Source organism: Pan troglodytes, chromosome X (genome assembly GCF_028858775.2).
Source record: "Pan troglodytes isolate AG18354 chromosome X, NHGRI_mPanTro3-v2.0_pri, whole genome shotgun sequence".
In the NCBI taxonomy this organism is placed as follows: domain Eukaryota; kingdom Metazoa; phylum Chordata; class Mammalia; order Primates; family Hominidae; genus Pan; species Pan troglodytes.
In genome coordinates, this window is record NC_072421.2 from 41366265 (window position 1) to 41372036 (window position 5772).

The window sequence follows — 5772 nt, forward strand, 5'->3', positions numbered from 1 at the left end:
GCCTTGGCTTCTCAAAGTGCTGGGATTACAGGCGTGAGCCTCCGCGCCCAGCCAGCAACCCATTATTTTATACATCTGAGAGCTCATGATTTTCCACAAACCATTTCTTACTTTCTTTCTTTTAAGAATCGAGGTCTCATTCCGTTGCCCAGGCTGGAGTGCAGTAATGCAGTCATAGCTCACTGCAGCCTCAAACTCCTGAACTCAAGCAATCCGCCTGCCTCAGTCTCCCCAGTAGCTGGGATTACAAGTGTGCACCACCACACCTGGCTCAGAGGCTATATTTCTTTCTTTCTTTCTTTCCTTTTTTCACGCTTAATTCACTTTATTTTTCTTGTATAAAAACCCTATGTTGTAGCCACAGCTGGAGCCTGAGTCTGCTGCACGGAGACTCTGGTGTGGGTCTTGACGAGGTGGTCAGTGAATTCCTGATAGGGAGACTTGGTAAATACAGTCTCCTTCCAGAGGTCGGGGGTCAGGTAGCTGTAGGTCTTAGAAATGGCATCAAAGGTGGCCTTGGCGAAGTTGCCCAGGGTGGCAGTGCAGCCCCGGGCTGAGGTGTAGCAGTCATCGATACCAGCCATCATAAGCAGCTTCTTAGGCACAGGTGCGGAGACGATGCCAATGCCCCTGGGTGCAGGGATGAGGCGCACCAGCACAGAGCCGCAGCGGCCTGTCACCTTGCAAGGGACGGTGTGGGGCTTGCCGATCTTGTTCCTCCAGTAGCCTCTGCGCACGGGGACAATGGAGAGCTTGGCCAGGATGATGGCCCCACGGATGGCGGTGGCCACCTCCTTGGAGCACTTAACACCCAGACCGACGTGGCCATTGTAGTCCCCGATAGCAACAAACGCCTTGAACCTGGTGCGCTGGCGGGCACGGATCTGCTTCTGCACTGGCATAATCTTCAAAACCTCATCCTTGAGAGAGGCCCCCAGGAAAAAGTCAATGATCTCTGATTCCTTAATGGGCAGGGAGAAGAGATATATCTCCCCCAGGGACTTGATCTTCATGTCCTTGACCAAGCGGCCCAACTTGGTGACGGGCATCCACTCCTTATCCTCGGCCTTGCCTCCGCGAGCTCCGCGGCCTCGGCCCCGGCCCCGGCCCCGTCCACGGCCGCGACCCCGGCCCCGGATGCCACTGCCGAAACCTCCGCGGAAGCCACCGCGGTTCCCCATCCCAGGGCCACCAGGGCCTCCGGACCCTCCTCGCTGCACCGGCGTCATCCGCCATTTGGTGTTTTCTCTGAAAAGAAGCTCTTTTTTTTTTAAAATAACATCTTTTATTTGTATACAATTACAAATTACAAACTTGTTTTATTATGGTTTTTCTTATTTATAAAAAAATTTTTTTAGTCAACTTACTCCCTTTTATTTATTTACCAGTAGTTTGCTCTGACAGAATAAATTACAAACTATTGTTTTGCTTAATCCTTTTAACCACCATGTCAGGCACACAGATTGGAGGATATTAGCTCCCATTTTACAGACAAAGAGAGGAAACACAGTACCCATATTTAGTGTAAGACAGCTGGGATATAAGCCTTGGGCTTCCATAGTCACAACTGCTTTTTTTCCATAACTTTGTAATACATCATTTGAAAGTAATCTGATTTCACAATGTTTTACAGCGTAAGAGTAGCATCTATAGCATCTCTTCTTGGAAGTTTACCTCTGGAGAGAACCAATCTAATTACCTCATAAGCTGGCACATTTTAAAGCAGTTACACCTCTAACTTGATTTCCCAGCTATGCTCGAGGGTCCCAGGAACCAAAATTGCAGCCAAACTGATCTGAAAGGAGCAGGGAATAGAATGGTCAAGCATGTTTCCAAGTTTAACCTAGGCCTGGGACATCCTCACCAACTGCTCAGATGGCAAGTAGGGGGCAACTAAGTGAAGGGAGTAGCAGGAAGACCCACTTGGGGTGGACACTGATGAAAAACACAAGCAGTATCAGACCCACTGTTTTCAGGATTAAAATCCCCAGATGCCCAGTTGCTGGTATACTATCTACTATGTCATTACCAGCAGGACAAAGGGTAATACTTATGAAGACTAGAATATGCAAGGAAAAAATTAAGCTGCCTGCCTGTCTGGGGCCTACAAAGCCAAACAGTGCTAATTTCATCCATGCCAAACACAGAAAATTGTTCATTCCTTCCTGATTTGGGTTTTAAGGAAGAGTGCTGATCATCAGAGAAACCAGGTAATTCTATCCTGAAGCCCAGGGGAAGAAATAGTGGCCATTTCCCAGTTATAGATGGTGCAGGGGGCAACACTATCTGCCACCATGAAGGGAAAAAGCTATCTTGGTGAGCTTTGGTCTTCACAGGACATGGAACCAGAGTAGCAAGATCAGGGCCTGCGTGACTGATCCTGATTAAGAGCAGGACTTCCTCACATAAGGTACACAAAGGCGGGGCGCGGTTGCTCACGCCTGCAATCCCAGCACCCTGGGAGGCCCAGGCAGGTGGACCACCCAAGGTCAGGAGTTTGAGACCAGCCTGGCCAACATGGTGACACCCTGTTTCCGTCTCTACTAAAAATACAAGAATGAGCCGGGCATGGTGGCACATGCCTGCAATCCCATCCGCTCAGGAGACTGAGGCAGGAAAATCACCCAAACCCAGGAGGTGGAGGCTCAGAGGCTATTTCTTGTTGCTCAAGTTAATAAGGAGCCAGGGGAGTAGAATAATGATAGAGAGGCAACATAACATGGTGGTTAAGAATATAGATTTAGGAGCCAGATGCCCTGAGTTTGACACCTGTCTCTGCCATGTGATAGCTTTGTGACCTTGGGCAAGTTACTTAACTTCTCTGTGCCTCAGTTTTCTCATCTGTATATTCAGAATAATGTTATGAAGAGTAAGCAAGTTAATATTTGTAAAGGGCCTGTTTGGAACAGTGCCCGGAATATAGTGAAAGGAAAACATTGCCCTAATTCTGACATTTTTAATGTTATAAAATCTTTCTTGGAAATAATTAGGTAAGATATGACAAAGGATTGTTTGAGAAGATAGCCTTCTTGTCTCTATAGCATAAAGAATGTGGCGATGTGGAAAATAAAATATAAACATAGCGAAAATAAAATATAAACATAGCAAAAATAAAATCAGCGAGGCCATGCGCAATGGCTCACACCTGTAATCCCAGCACTTTGAGAGGCCAAGGCGGGTGGATCGCTTGAGGTCAGGAGTTCGAGACCAGTCTGGCCAATATGGTGAAACCCCTGTCTCTACTAAACCCCATCTCTACTAAAACTATGAAAATTAGCCAGGCAAGGTGGTGCACACCTGTAATCCCAGCTACTCAAGAAGCTGAGGCACGAGAATCGCTTGAACCCAGGAGGTGGAGGTTGCAATGAGCCGAGATCACGCCATTGCACTCCAGCCTGGGCAACAGAGTGAGACTCTGTCTCAAAAAAAATTAGGGAGCCCCCAGGCAGACCATCAGAATGACCCTGCTGGCAAGACTTCACACTGTGAAACAGTAACTCACTGACAGTTATGCTGTCTATAACTGAAGGGAAGGAAGAATGAGAGGGAAGGATGGAGGGAAGGAAGAAGGGAGGCAGAGATAGAGGGAAGGAAGAAGGGAGGCAGAGATAGAGGGAAAGAAGGGAGAGAAGAAAGAAAGTTCTCTGAGATTTTCATTTCTTTTTGAAGAATATAGATCCAAGATGTTTGGTGAGTTCCTGTTGAAATTTGGGAAGTGTGCCAGGTTGTATTTTCCCAAGATGACTGCATCAATGTGTGTATCCCACTCCACATACTCCACATACAATGTAGGGTCTACATTCCCTCCTCTGACATCTGGGCAGAGGCTGTGACTGCTCTGACCAATGGAGTATAGCGGAATGGTATTAACATGACTTCCAAGGCTACGTTGCATAAAGGACACAGCTTCCACTGCACGCTCTCTCGGGATACTTGCTCTTGGACCCAGCCATCGCGCTGTCTGGGCCACATGAGAGGACCACAGTGTGTAGATGTTCTGGCTGACAGCCAGCATCAGCCACCAGATATATGAGTAAGCCTTCAGAGGATTCCAGCTTGCAAATACCGAGTCTTCCCAGCTGAGGTCCAGACATCGTGGAGCAGAGACAAGCTGTCTCTGCTGTCCCTTCTCTGAATCCCTGATTCACAGAAACCATAAAAGATAATAAATGATTATTGTTGTTTTAAACCACTAAGTTTTGGAATAATTTGTTAGACGATGATAGATGACGAATATAGGAAGTCTATAAAAAGGTAGGGTGTGGTTTCTAGAAGAGAAGGACATCAAAGCATTCCCATGGTGAATCCTATTTGAGCCTTTGGGATCCATGCCATTGCGTATTTAAATCTTTCCCCCTTCGACCAGGCATTGTGGCCTATGCCTGTAATCCCAGCACTTTGGGAGGCCCAGGCAGGAGGATCACTTTAGCTCAGGAGTTTGAGACCAATCTGGGCAACATAGCATCTCTACAAAAATAAAAATAAAAAATTAGCCAGACACAGTGGCGCATGCTTGTGGTCCTAGCTACTAGGAAGGCTGAGGTGTGAGGATCACTTGAGCCCAAGTGGAGGATTGCTTGAGCCCAGGAGTTCAAGGTTACAGTGAGCTATGCTTACACCACTGCACTCCAGCGTGGGCAACAGAGTGAGACCCTGTCTCCAAAAAACCAAAAAAACAAAACCCTTTTCCCTTTAGCAAGCAAACTTATAATTCATAAATTTTGTCAAATGAGCTATGCTTGATCTGAGTCACACTGGGAACCTCTGAACAGGTGCCATAGGTGGGAGTGCTGTAAGTCCCTCACAGAGATCAGGGCTCCCTGGCCCAGGCTGCCACCCAAAGACTTTGAGCAGGGCTGGGTGCAGGGACTCATGCCTATAATCCCAGCACTTTGGGAGGCCGAGGCAGGAGGATCTTTTGAGGGCAGGAGTTCAAGACCAGCCTGGGCAACATGGCAAAACCCATCTCTACAAAGAATACAATAATTAGCTGGGTGTGGTGGCACACACCTGTAGTCCCAGCTACTTGGGAGGCTAAGGTGGGAGGATCGCTTGAGCCTGGGAAGTCGAGGCTGCAGTGAGCCATGATTGTGCTACTGCACTGCACTCTAGCCTGGGTGATAGAGTGAGACCCTGTCTCAAAAAAAAAAAAAAAAAAAAAAAAGGAATAAAGACTTTGAGCAAAGGAAAAGTCTCATGAGAGTAATTATAAAGTGGCCTGGTGTCAGGAGCTTATCAAAAGCACAACCAACAATGTTCTGAACTTATCTCCTGTTATGTTGACAATAAGTGCAAACAAGAAATGTAATAAAACAAAATAAAAAATAACTAAAAGAAGATGCCAATCAATCCTCCGTTTTCCTAATTAAATATGCAAGTAATCCATATTTCATTTCAGATAAACTTTTTTTTTTTTTTTTGAGAGGGAGTCTCACTCTCTTGCCCAGGCTGGAGTGCAGTGGCGTGATCTCGGCTCACTGCAACCTCCACCTCCCAGGTTCAAGCAATTCTTCTGCCTCAGCCTCCTGAGTAGCTGGGATTACAGGTGCACACCACCATGCTCAGCTAATTTTGTATTTTTAGTAGAGACGGGGCCGTGTTTCACCATGTTGCCCAGGCTGGTCTTGAACTACTGACCTCAAGAGATCCTCCTCCCTTGGCCTCCCAAAGTGCTGGGATTACAGGCGTGAGCCCCTGCACCCAGGCCATTTTAGATAAATTAAAAAGTGAAAATTCAGGAATAAAATTTAAAACTACCATAACCCCATCGTC

The 5772-nt window shown here is 47.0% G+C and overlaps 1 pseudogene; it reads right to left on the reverse strand.

Annotated features, from left to right (window-relative positions):
* Window positions 1–319: 319 nt before the first annotated feature.
* On the reverse strand, window positions 320–1240 carry LOC465581 (small ribosomal subunit protein uS5-like; annotated as a pseudogene).
* Between the last annotated feature and the right edge of the window lie 4532 nt (window positions 1241–5772).